This window comes from Myotis brandtii, unplaced genomic scaffold (assembly GCF_000412655.1).
Source record: "Myotis brandtii unplaced genomic scaffold, ASM41265v1 scaffold50, whole genome shotgun sequence".
In the NCBI taxonomy this organism is placed as follows: Eukaryota; Metazoa; Chordata; class Mammalia; order Chiroptera; family Vespertilionidae; genus Myotis; species Myotis brandtii.
The window spans coordinates 1,720,899-1,734,132 of NW_005369061.1; the positions used below are offsets into that span (position 1 = coordinate 1,720,899).

The following is a 13,234-nucleotide window of genomic DNA, read 5'->3' on the forward strand; positions in this document are numbered from 1 at the left end:
AAGCCTCAGGCCCTTAGGCCCCTCCCCCAAAGAAGAGAAGTGAATAGGTTTTCCCCACCATCAAGACTGAGAAGAGGAGATAGGGAGTAACCCTTCCCGAGTTGGCCCTGCCCATCTGCCCTGGCTGCTGGAGCTATGCAGGGATCCAGCCAATGCTCTGATGCTGGCCATGAAGACTTGGAGGCACTGGGGACACACTTGCTGCTTGGTAATGCAGGGAGGAGGTTCCCGGGCTGACTATCTACATCAAGTGGTTGCTTCCCACACTGGCCCGACTAGGGCCAGGGATCAAACCTGCAAATCAGGTACATACTCTTGACTGGGAATCGAACCTGAGACCCTTCAGGGTGCAGGCTGACACTCTAACCACTGAGTCACACGGGCCAGGGTGATAAACCTTCCATTTTGTATAACTGTTTGGAGCACCCTTCTAGTTGCTAGATGAGATGCTGTCTAATTCATGAATTACTTAATAAAGCCAATTAGATCTTCAAATTCACTCCATTGAATTTTGTTCTTTAACAGATGTGGTGGCAGCATTGAGACCAAAGTAAACTTCTGATGGTTTGGGGGGACAAGAAACATAAGCATGGCCCCCCACAAGCCCCACTATCTTTCTCGCCATTTCCTAGGGCTGCCGTGGAATCAGCCCCCAGATTCCACGCTGCTCTAGGTTTGAGCTCCATCCTGTCTTGTGTTCAAGCTCCCGATTTGAATGACTTGCCTTTCCAGGGCAGGTAAGCTTGAGGTGGCGGTGGTTCTGCCCAGAGCAAGCCCCTAGACAGGCAGGTTAGTAAGAAGCTAGAAAAATTCCTTGGCAAGTGGAACTGGGAAACAGACAGATAGTTAAACAAGGCCAAGCAATTTACAGGCAGCTTATAAATCACAGTCTTATCTTCCCTAACCAAGGACACTTAGGAGCAAATGGTTTACACATTCCAGACCGTGCCAGGGGCAGACCCACCTTGGTCCCGGGTCTTTTCTGGTGACAAGACCACAATTTCCCAGTGGAAAACCCCAGGTCTGAGTTCTTTCCTTGGATTCCACAATGGGAACTGCTGACGATTCAGTCCACAATTCCCCAAATGTTTGGAATCGCCCCCAGATTCCACACTGAGAACTGTTGGTGGCAGCTGCAGTTCTCCATTTATCCTGAGCTCTGTCCTTGGATTCCACGATGGGAACTGCTGACGATTCAGTCCGCAATTCCCCAAATGTTTGGAATCAGCCCCCAGATTCCACGCTGAGAACTGTTGGTGGCAGCTGCAGTTCTCCATTTATTTTGAAATCAGTCCACAATCCTCATTCCTTGGGATTTTTTGGTTCAATCCTTTTCCCCATTCAAGGTTCCATGGGAATTGGTGGTGGTTACCAGCTGGAGTAGACTGGGTCCAACTTAAGAACTGAACTGGGTTCAATTTAAGAACCAGACTGGGTCCAGGATTGGACTAGGTCTGATTTGAGCTGTACTGGGTCCAGCAGGAGGTCTCGGGTGAGTATTAAGAAACAGGATCCGCCCAGCCGGTGTAGCTCAGTGGTTGAGCGTTGACCTATGAACCAGGAGGTTGCCAGTCGATTCCCTGTTAGGGCACATTCTTGGGTTGTGGGCTCGATCCCCAGTGGGGGTCATGCAGGAGGCAGCCAATCAATGATTCTCTCTCATCATTGATGTTTCTCTCTCTATCCCAGCCAATCAATTCTCTCTCATCATTGATGTTTCTCTCTCTATCCCTCTCCCTTCCTCTCTGAAATCAATAAATGAAAGAAAGAAAGAAAGAAAGAAAGAAAGAAAGAAAGAAAGAAAGGTCTTTTATATCTAAAGAACCAAGTATACCACCTTCTAGCATACTTGCTTATTTTATGTTTAAGAACCACAGTCCTGGAAGCTGCGGATATTTGCAAAGGAGGCAAAATCTTGCTGGACACAGCATAGAGTTAGCAATGTCCATTGCGAGGAGTATTCCAGTTAAACAAAATCATTTAAAAACTGCACTTAGCCCTAACCAGTTGCTCAGTGGTTAGAGTGTCAGCCCTTCGACTGAAGGGTCTCAGGTGCGATTCTGGTCAAGGGCATGTTGCAGGTTCCATCCCTAGTCCCAGTCAGGGTGCATGCGGGAGGCAACCAGTCAATGTTTCTCTCTCACATATCAATGTTTCTCTCTCTCTGTTTCCCCCTTCCCTTCCACTCTCCCTAAAATCAATGGGGGAAAAATATCCTCGGGTGAAGATTAACAAAAATAAAAATAAAAAATAAAAACTGCATTTGAATGTAACGGTTTCCAAACTGAGCAAACAGAATGATATACTTATTTTAATTCACATGAAGAAGCTTACAAAAGCCTTTAGTATTCCAAAAGAGCTTTATTAAGATTCATTACAAAAGGCTAATGAAAAATTAAAGAGGTATCTAAGACAAATAATAGGATAGATGTGACTCCTACTGCTTCCTATCCCTTACTTTCTTAAAAAAAAAAAAGATTTTTTAAAATTGATTTTTAGAGAGAGAGAAAGAGAGAGGGAGAGAGAGAAACATGGATGTGAGAGTGAAACATCGATCGGCCCCCTCCCAGGGATTGAGCCCTGACCGGGAATCAAACCAGAAACCTTTCAGTGCACAGGATGCCGCCCAACCAACTAAGCCACACTAGCCAGGGCTACCCCTTACTTTTCACCTGAGGACTCACATTTCACTAATTCTGCTTTTCCACTCTGAAGAGACTATTAGACAGTTACTGTTTAAAATAAAACTCCCTGAAGTTGAGGATGAACCCCTTCAGGTATCTTTTACCTCCTGGGTCAAACACTAAGGTCAGTAGTTAAAGAATTTCCTAAACCAAGGAGAAACCTCAAAAGTTTTTTAAAGACTTTATTAAATGTCTAGATCATTTCCAAACAAGGAAGAAAAAAAATTGGAATGTTAATTATAAAACTCAAGTTTATCTACTTTTGGTTTCCTAGTGCAGAATTGGGTCTACTAGCAAACATGTTTTATGCCACACTGAGAAATTTTCTATGATAAAGCACGTTTCTATGCATGATAGAAAGTATGTATATGTTTGCAAAAGCACAGAATGCTAATATAAAAGACAGTTCATAATTGTTTATTTCTTAGTTTTCATTAAAATCGAGGTTTTTAAGCGTTAAAAATTACACTGTGTGGAATTAAAACTACTAGAATAATAAGGAAACAACTTTGAAGGCAAGGAAGGGTTTTCAGTAAAAGAAGATATAAGAAATGGAAATACATTTTTTTTTTTAGGAAAAAGGAAATTAATGTGTCCTAAAGAGAGGCAAAATAGAAGAGGAAAAACAGGACAAGATCTAAATGTAAGAGAGATACCAAATTAATTGGGCTCGTTTGGTGTGATAAACACCCTTGCCATTGCCTTCCCTCCATCCTGGTCTAAAAGTAATCCTTCCTTTTCTTTTGTTAATATTCTGTTGACCCATCTTTCTTCCTGTAAAAATCTTCCATTTTGTATGACCTCTTGGAGCACCCTTCTAGTTGCTAGATGTGATGCTGCCCAATTCATGAATCGCTTAATAAATTAGATCTTCAAATATACTCATTTGAATTTTGTTGTTTTTTAAGTGTTATTTGTTTAGTTTATTGGGAAACCAATGTAGCAAACCTAGGCTTATTGAAAATGAAATCAGTAACTAAGGCTGCAGTAAATTTGGTTCTTTAACAGAATCAAACAGACCTGGGTGTGAATGCTGACTTTGTAAGCTTAGTGCCTACATGACCTTGGACAGAGCACCTCTCTGAACTTCAGTTCTGTCTCTGTAAAGTAGAGAAGAAACGGAAAATAGAGCCAGAAGCGAGGACTTGAACGCACCTTACAGAATTGTTGGAAGAACTAGAAACAGTGCAAAGGGCCCACCCTGGGTGGCACTCAATAAAAGGGAGTCATTGTTATTTCTTGTTGGCCAGCGCTGGGTGGGTACAGCCCTTCTTCAGGTTTCCTTGAGTTCAGAATCAATAAACCAGTGTGCCCTCTGGGGATTCAGCTTCAGTTTATTTGCCCAAGGGATCATTAGTTTTGACAAATGTGGGCAGGACTCTGCCTGACCAAGCCTCTCCCCATTGCGATAGTGACAACGTTTCCCTCTTGTCACGTGGACTGACCTTGAAGGCTGGGAGGTGGGGAGTGGGCCCTGCCTGGGAAGAAGCAAGGAGGCACGTGTTTGTGGCACGCAGAGCCTTTTGCAGAAGAGCATTCACTGATGACAGCAAGATTTAATCAGATTGTCTTGGGTGTGGGCGTGGTGATAAGGCTAATAGAGTGGCCCCAGTGCTTGTTTGGATTATGGAACTCTCTGACTAGGAGAGCAACTGGAAGGCTGCCCAGAAGAGGGACGCCCTCTCAGTCCTTCTCGGGACAAAGGGTCCTCCCCTCCTGCCACTCCTTGAAGCCGAGGAGCAGCTTCCAAGAGGTTTGAGGAGGGAGGAGGGGCTGGGGTTCTGGCCTCAACTTCCCATCTGAGCTCTGCCCTTCACCAGCTGTGCCACCAGATCTGGGTCTTTCTGAATCTCAGAAATAGAATGAGCGTGAGAAAAACCCATGAGGAAGGATTGGGGTGAGGGTTGTGTCAGAGGATATAGGGTGCACAGGAGGTCCTGGGGCAAAGGTTGGTTTCCTCCTTCTCCCTTTCCTCATAAACTGCTGGTTCCTACTCAGCTCTTAACCCTCCACACGTGGGTGCAGGTGTGCACCCCTCCTGGCTAAACCTCCTCAGGGCACCACACGCCCCCACTCCCACACGGCCGAACGGAGGCTTGACTTCTGTAATAGGCTGCCCGCCTCCACTTCCACTCCACAAACACTCTTCCCCATCGCTCACGACCAGATTATGCCCGCCACCCTTGCCTGACATTCTGGCCCGTCTTGACCAGAATACTTTTAGGACATACCGGTTACTCTGGTTTTTTAGTACAAACTGTACTTCTGGTGGTAACATTTGTCCTGGCCCGTTCTCACTAGACTGTGAGAGCCTGAGGAGCAGAGCGGGGATCTGATTCGCCCACCTTGGTTGGTAGTTCAGTGTGTAACCCAGTGCTCCTCTCTCTTCTTAGAGCAGAGGTCTGAAAGTGATGGCTGACAGACAGACAGTACATGACTGACAGATGGACCCACTGGATTCCCTTATCAAGCATCCAGCACTCCCCCCATATACTCACCCATTTCCTTCAACAAGATGCCAAAGTGTTGTAGGCAGCGGGAAAGGCACTGAGTGGTAGACCCGCGGGGTCAGACTGGACTGGGTTCAGCAACCTCGGTACTTGGGTTCTGGCTAGGGAAGAATTCAGAGCCGATCGAGCTGAGTCCTAAGGGTTTTAAGGGCGGAAATGTTAGGGGAGGTCCCAAGGGAAGACCTCAATAGAATATTCATCAGTTTTCCAGGTGTGTCCTTGCAAGGTTGTGGTCTCCACTGATTGATTGGCTGGCAACCTCGGCACTTGGCACCAGTCACACACTGAACTACCAACCACCCACACTGATCGACTGGCTGGGTCCCACAGCCTCAACCCAGGTCTGCACGCTTCCTACATTGCAATTTTCATCCACACTCTATTTATTCAATAGAGCTGGTCCTGAGGGCAAGCACGGGATTGCTGGTCTGGTTTTACTGCTTTTCTGGTTCTGGAGCTGAAATTCAATTAAGGCATAGATATTATCTCCAGGGAGGAAAGGTCAGGGGGTGCAACTGAATGACCATGCATATGCTAGGGGAGGAAAGGTCACCCTGGGGGGCGAGGTCCCACCCTGCAATTGTCCGTTGCTAGGCACCTGGGGTCTTCCACCGTGGTGACCTTCCGTACCTGGCCCATGGTCTTTGCTCTTCTCATGTCTGTCTAACTGCCTACCACAAAAGCAGCGCCCCTTACCATTTAATTTGCAAAGCATACAGGTCTCTAGGGTGGGTGGGGACGTCCTCCCTCTGTGTATGTCCCCAACTTGGACACTCTTCACGCTCTAGATCAGTGGTTCTCAACCTTCCTAATGCCGCGACCCTTTAATACAGTTTCTCATGTTGTGGTGACCCCCAATTTCATTGTTACAAATTGAACATAATTAAAGCATAGTGATTAATCACAAAAACAATATGTAATTATATCTGTGTTTTCTGATGGTCTTAGGCGACCCCTGTGAAAGGGTTGTTTGACCCCCAAAGGGGTCGCGACCCACAGGTTGAGAACCGCTGCTCTAGATGGATGTGTGCCCTTCAGGGATCAGAGGAAGATATCCTGACAGTTCAGATCACAGGTTTCTGGAATAACAGAGCTGGAAGGGAGGCTGGGGATTATCCAGATCAATTTTCTCATTTCATGCTGAGGAAACTGAGGCTCCTCAGAGAAATTAAGAGACTTTCCAAAAGTCATACACATTTGGCACTTCCTGGACTAGAACACAGGTGTTTTTTTTTACTCCGAGTGTTCAGCAACATTAATGAGTCCCTACTGTGGGCCAAGCCCTAGCTAAGCATTTTCACATTCATTCTTACATTTAATCCTTACTACACTGCTTGAGGTGGCCATTATCATAATTGAACAGAGGGGCAAACTCGGGGTTCAGAAAAGGGAAATGACTGGTCCAAGACCTCACAGTTAGTAAGTGGCTGAGATAGAACTTGAACCTAGATCCTTCAACTGTCAACTCAGCTTTCCACCAAGCCTGTAGTCCCTTCTCGGCAATACTGAAAGGTTGATGGGGGAGCTGCCACCCATGCCCAGAGGAAAGGGTAAGGCTTAAGGCCCACTGGAGACATTCGGGGGCACAGATGATGGCAAGGGGCCAGAACAATGAACTTCTGGAAGAATATGGCCCTCCTTGGCATAATATGCAAATCAGGCCTCGCAGTCCTCAGGAATGCTGCAGAGCAGCTGGGTATAGTTGAGAGGAGGCCGAGTTCCTGACAAGCAGGGCTTCCTGCTAGCAGCTGGGTCCCACAGCCTCAGCCCAGGTCTGCACACTTCCTACAATGCAAATATCCACACTCAGTCCTGGGCGAATACTTTTACCTCTTGTGGGCCTTGATTTCCTGGTCTCAAATGGGATGCTGATGATAATGATCTACATGAAGGTTATTTTCCTGAAACATCACTTCGTGGAGGCCAAGGCTCCATTCATATACCTTTAGTTCCCACATACCTCATAATAACAACAGTTTTTTGTTTAAATATATTTTATTGATTTTTTTACAGAGAAGGGAGAGGGATAGAGTTAGAAACATCGATGAGAGAGAAACATCCATCAGCTGCCTCCTGCACACCCCCTACTGGGGATGTGCCCACAACCAAGGTACATGCCCTTGACTGGCATCGAACCTGGGACCCTTCAGTCCGCAGGTCGATGCTCTATCCACTGAGCCAAACCGGTTAGGGCAGTTGTCGGCAAACTCATTAGTCAACAAAGTCAAATATCAACAGTACAATGATTGAAATTTATTTTGAGAGCCAAATTTTTTAAACTTAAACTATATAGGTAGGTATATTGTTATTAACTTAATTAGGGTACTCCTAAGGCTTCGGAAGAGCCACACTCAAGGGGCCAAAGAGCCGCATGTGGCTCGCGAGCCGTTTGCCGACCACGGGGTTAGGGCAACAACAACAGTTTTGACTTGTTATTAAGCACCTAGAACATTCTGGAACTTAATCACATCTCTACAGCATCTCATCTTATAAATAAGGAAAGGGAAGCACAAAGAGAAGCCGCCTAGTAAATGGCAGAGCTGTGATTTAATCTCAGGATCATCCAATTTCAAATCCAGGGCTCTTTCCATGACATCATGACATTCTTGTTATTTACTATTCAAAGTCCTTCCTCCATAACCTGCCTGAACGTCCCTTTCCAATCCCAGCTTCATCCACATAGGCCTACTCACTAGTCCCATCAATGTTTCCCCATATCTCCAATGGCCTAGATGTACAGTATATATATATATGAAACATATATATGTATAGTACATCTGTATTTATTTGTAATGCATGCATTTGTGAATGCATGCATTTGTGAATACATGTTAGTGTTATGTGGTGGATGCATGCACATGGATGTTAAAAATGCATGTGTCTACAGGTATATTTTCCAGTGGCTGGGTAGGATTTGACAAGTACCTAGTGGAGGAAAAAAAATCCCAAAAGTCGGTAGCTGGCCAATAGGGTAACCAAATGTCCAGTTTGCCTGGGACTGTTTCAGTTTTCGCAATAAAAGTTTTACATTCTAGATAAGTCCTCAGTCGCAGGCAAACTGGGATGGCTGGTCACCCTACTGGCCTGGCAACCAACAGGCTGTGTTCCATGCTGAACATAAACTATCTCACAGAAGATCAATATTAGATGATGTTGTGCCGCGCCAACACAGCCAGGTTCGCTGAGCCTGAGAGGGGGTGGTGAAGGATTAAGAAAAGACAGACAAGAGAAGAAAGCTGGGTCTGGGTGGGACACTGCCCTCTCTGATGGAGAGGCAGCCCCACGGCCTGCAAGCCGAATCTTTATTTTATAGCCAGATTCCACGAGGCAAAGTAAGGGCGTGGTTACAACGTTCTCGTGGGTTTTGAATCTACTCAATTACATGCCCCTGATCAAGCTTTGTTTACTTGCTGAACCTCCCGCGGCCTGTATCACTCAGCCACATGGGAACACAGGTTCGGACCATAAGGTCGAGCTTACAACTGTGGCCTTTGGCTATAACTGTGCTGGGACTTGCACGTGGCTTTGCCACGAGAGGATCGTGCCCTCTCACTAGTCCCAGGCTTGAACCTGTCCAAACGCTGTAGCCGCTCTCCACCTGATGTCACTCTGTGACCATGATAGAACAAGACAAAAATAAGGACAGCCACACTCCCCTCACCGCATCATTGATTGGCTGCCTCCTTCACGCCCCACACTGGGGATCGAGCCCGTAACCCAGGCATGTGCTCTGACCAGGAATCGAACCGTGACCTCCTGGTTCATAGGTTGACGCTCAACCACTGAGCCACGCCAGCCAGGCTTCCCTTGCTTCTTGATGTTCAGCCTAGAACAAAGTTTTGCTTCCTTAAGCACTCTCCAAAACTGTCCAGCACAGTCTCAAATCCTGCAACAAGCCCAGCCTGTCTCTTACTGAGATGTCCCCCGCCCCACAGTTCCCCATGGTGAGCGTGGCCCTGCTGCAGTGAGTAAATAAACCCAATGTTGATGTCAGGAGTGCCCCTGGTGCTATTTAGGTCCCGAGCTTTTTCACTAAGTGAGAGTCTAGCAAAATCTCAAGTGGGGAGAATGTAAAAACTTCAACTTTTCGTTGCCCAACAAATACCTGCTGAGCACTTACAATGTGTCAGGCACTGTGCTGGGACGTGGGAGCAAACCCATCCCTTGTCCTCAAGGAGTTTACAGTGGGTGAGTGAGATAGACTATTCAACAAAGACAAAAATAACTACACCATTAAAGACCGTGCCAAATGCTAGGATCCACCTTTAGTGGGTCAGGGGATATTTAACAGCACCTAACCAGCCCTGCCAGTCAAAGAAGTACCCCATTCAAATCTGGATTCTCCAGGCCTGGCCTTGCAGCCTCCCAAAAGGCCTCGGGTTGTTAAGGTTCTACCTGCAGCCCCAGATCTGTTTGGGGTTGGAGGCATAAAGAGTCAGAAATTTCCGTTCTCTTCTCAAGTTTCCTCCCTAAAATTAGTTTATCGGAGCCCAGTTGGTATTCCCATCCGAGGAGGAGTTCCAGGTCCTTGTAGCACCTGGAGATTGGGAAGCGGGTCTCTGGTGAGGTGAACCCTGCTGGGTGTGTGTTGGGGGAGAGGGGGGAGGGGTTACCACAGGGCCAAGGACCCAAGCACTTTTCAACAGTCTATGAAAACGCTTGAGATCTGAAAATAAACTCACAGTGACACCAACATAAAAAATCAAAATTACAAAATAAAATCAACAGCTTAAATGTTTTCTCAAAAAGCGAATGGTCACCCTGGCCGGTGTGGCTCAGATGGTTGTAGCGTCATCCCATACACAGAAAGGTGGAGGGTTTGATTTCGGTCAGGGCACATAACCAGGTTGTGGGTTCGATCCCCTGTCAGGGTGCGAAGGGAAGATGGCTGATTGATGTTTCTCTCTCACATCGATGTTTCTCTATCTCCCTTCCTCTCTCTCTCTCTCTCTGTCTCTCAAAAAAAAAAATCTATTAAAAAAAAGTGAACTGTATGGCAACTCAATTCAATGTGCAAACTTTATTTATGGGGGATGGATGTCTGTAAGCTGCCTGAGCTGGGCTGGGCAGGACTCCATGGATCACTTCTTCCAGGTGTTGTGTTCCCTTCCAAGAGGAGACTTGCTTGAGCTCCAGGAGCCGCTGCAGGTAGGAAGGGTGGATCCTGGTATAAGATAAGATCCCTGGGACATGCTGTCACCCCATATATCTCTGAGTCACTTCTCAGAGGCAGTGGCCTTCATAGGATTTCCGCCTGGGGCCGCTCAGGGGTGTGGTGGGGTGTGGTGGGGCATGGTAGAGAGGCCAGGGCAGCCTCCCCACCTGACACGTGAGAGAAGTGCCCGAGGGGAGGAGACTTGCCCGCCCTCCATGCCCGCCCCAACCAAGACTTTCCTGAGTGAAGGCGTGAGCTCTCTCCTGACTATGAATGGACTTGTGCTGCCCCGACTATAGGCATCTGGGGCTACGAAGTTGTCTTGGGGTCCCATCTTTATGTCCCACCGTTAGTCCGTCTTGTCCTGGTCTTAGTCTTCATTTTTAGCCTATGACATATTCTTATAAGCCCTCTAGGTTCTTTTTAAACAATAAAGAAACTCGGGATTTAATCTGTACTTACTAACAAATATTTAAAATTCTTTAAGGCTAAAGACTATAAACAAAGCTGACATATTGACTGGCTGGGAGAAAAATACATGGGACATCTATAACAAACACAAGTTTTACATAGAAAACACTTAAAACTACAAATCACTAAGGAAAAGGCCAAAATGTCCAATAGGAAAAGGATTTGGCCCAGCCGGTATGGCTCAGTGGTTGAGCATGGACCTATGAACCAGGAGGTGTGGGTTCGATTCCTGGTCAGGGCACATGCCCCAGTTGTGGGCTCAATCCCCAGTAGGGGGGTGGGGCGTGCAAGAGGCAGCCAATCAATGATTCTCTCTCATCATTGATTTTCTCTCCCTCTTCCTTACTCTCTGAAATCAATAAAAATATATTTAAAAAGAAGAAAGAGAATGAAAGACAAAAGGATTTGAATAAGTAATTTGCAGAAGAAAGCAAATGACCAACAAACATGAGAAGCTACTGAATTTCAGCATCAGTCAAATAAATAGTCAAGTAAAGCATTCTTTACCCAACAGATTACAATTTTTTTTTTTTAAGAATTAGTGTGACACCTTGGCCAGGTAGCTCAGTTGGTTAGAGCATCGTCCCTTTAGGCCAAGGTTGTGGGTTTGATCTTCAGTCAGGGCACATCCAAGAAGCAACCAATGAATGCAAAAATAAGTGGAACAACAAATCAACATTCCTCTCTCTCTTTCTCTCCTCCCCTCTCTTTCTCTAAGATCAATAATAGTAATAAAATAAAAAAAGAATTAGTGAGTTGCCTGCAGGTGGCTGTGGGGACAGAGGGAGTGGAGGTATATCCTTTCCCTACCACAAGGGCCTGGTTTCAGAGCTGGGCTCCACGGCTTGGGCAGGGCCCCTCCTGCCCGGGAGCACCCCACTTCCCCCATCGGTAGGGTCAGGTGCACCGAGGGCAGGGGATGGGGATGACCAAGCAGAGAGGGACTTTGGGGGCCAGGACCCACTTGGCCTTCTGCGGGGGCCAGCAGGTTCCAGGCCACGGGCAAGAGATGGGGGCTAGTGACCGTTTTGGCCTTTTGAGGTCTGAAGAAAGGTGCAGCCCAGCAGGGACCCAGCACTCCTGGGGGGATGGTGCGCATCTTGGCCAGTGGGGAAATCATGCAGGATGACGGTCCCCCTGCCCCAGCGCGCAGTAGCACCCCTCGGCAGAGCTTGCTCAATAGGGGCCATGGTGCCCCCCTCGGGGGTCCTGGCCTCCGGCGGCAGCAGCAGCAGCAGCAGCAGGGAGCCAGGCTCGGTGCTGCTCAGTCCCCCTTCAATGACCTCAACCCGCAGCTGGTGAACATGGGCTTCCCCCAGTGGCATCGCGGACACCAGGCCTGGGGCCGGTGACCTCCATCCTGCTCCTCTTCCTGCTCATGATGCTCGGAGTGCGTGGGCTCCTGGTGGTGGGCCTCCTCTACCCGGTGTCCCACCTGAGTCAGTGGTGATGTCTGCTGGGGGGCAGGCATGGGGAGAGGGAGTTGCCAGGCCTCGGTGTGAGAGCAGGCACATGGGGAGGCGAACCTCGTGGTGCCCTGAAGGTGTGCTCAGAGAGCGCTGTTTCCACGCTGTGTTAAGCTTGATGCAGAGGGAGCCTCTAGTCCAGTAGTCCCAGAGTATCGGGTGGATACCCTCACTCCCTGGAGATGTTTTTCGGGTAGTATCGGGCCTGCATTAAGCACAACGAGCAAGAAAAGGATTCCCTCCCATCCTCTTGCAGTCCTTTAATGTCAGAAGACAGGCTCAGCTTGGCGCCAAAATGTTCTCATGCCTCTGGAACCCGTGCTGATTTCCCCTGTAACCAGGGAACAGGCCGTGGGCTTAGGGCAGGTGGGAAAAGTTTCCAGACTTTTATTGGCTACCTTTTATTTGTGACAGGTGGTATTGGCATTCTATTTATTGTGGTGGTGTTTTCAATGAATAAATTTAGTAAACATGGACAAAATAATTTGGAACATCTTATTTTATCTGTTTCAAATTTAGTGAGAGTGGGGTGAGATGGGCTAATTTTAAAGTGTGAGTATAAATTTGTACAACTTTTCTGGAAACCGTTTGTTGCCGACGAGTTTGGTCAGTGTCAAATAATTTAGGTCAGTGGTTGAGCATTGACCCGGGCACCAAGAGGTCTCTAATTCGAGTCCATTCAGGGGTCAGGGCACATGGTCAATTCACAGCAAGGAGATGCAGGAGGCAGCCTATTCAGCGGTTCTCAACCTGTGGGTCGCAACCCCTTTGGCGGTCAAACGACCCTTTCACAGGGGTCGCCTAAGACCATCCTGCATATCAGATATTTACATTACGATTCATAACAGTAGCAACATTACAGTTATGAAGTAGCAACAAAAATAATTTTATGGTTGGGTCACAACATGAGGAACTGTATTTAAAGGGCCAGAAGGTTGAGAAACACTG

At 47.2% G+C, this 13,234-nt stretch overlaps 1 pseudogene; it reads left to right on the forward strand.

The window, feature by feature from the left end:
- The first annotated feature begins 11,908 nt into the window (after positions 1-11,908).
- Positions 11,909-12,270, forward strand: LOC102251344 (annotated as a pseudogene).
- Positions 12,271-13,234: the final 964 nt, after the last annotated feature.